The following is a 394-nucleotide window of genomic DNA, read 5'->3' as shown; positions in this document are numbered from 1 at the left end:
CTACTACTACTACTACTACTACTACTACTACTACTACTACTACTACTGCTACTGCTACTGCTACTACTACTACTACTGCTACTACTACTACTTCCTTCTTCTCCTTCTTTTTCTTTCTCTTCTTCCTCCTCTCTCTTTTTATCCCATCCCTTCTCAAAAGTTTGCTTTGCTTCTCACCACTGCGTCCCATTAACAGATACTGTAACATATTCTTTTTCTTCTTTGCAATCAGGGTTAAGTGACTTGCCCAAGGTCATACAACTAGTAAGTGTCTGAAGTCAGATTTGAACTTAGGTCTTCCTGACTCCACGGCTTGTACTCTATCCACTGTGCCACCTAACTGCCCCTCTTACAGAAAGCACTTCCTGGCATAGAAGGTGATCACAGATAGTAG

This window comes from Petaurus breviceps, unplaced genomic scaffold, assembly GCF_028583685.1.
Source record: "Petaurus breviceps papuanus isolate PSGF00001 unplaced genomic scaffold, PetGlider_PUasm1.0 84, whole genome shotgun sequence".
NCBI lineage: Eukaryota > Metazoa > Chordata > Mammalia > Diprotodontia > Petauridae > Petaurus > Petaurus breviceps.
Note: the sequence above shows the minus strand (reverse complement) of the source record.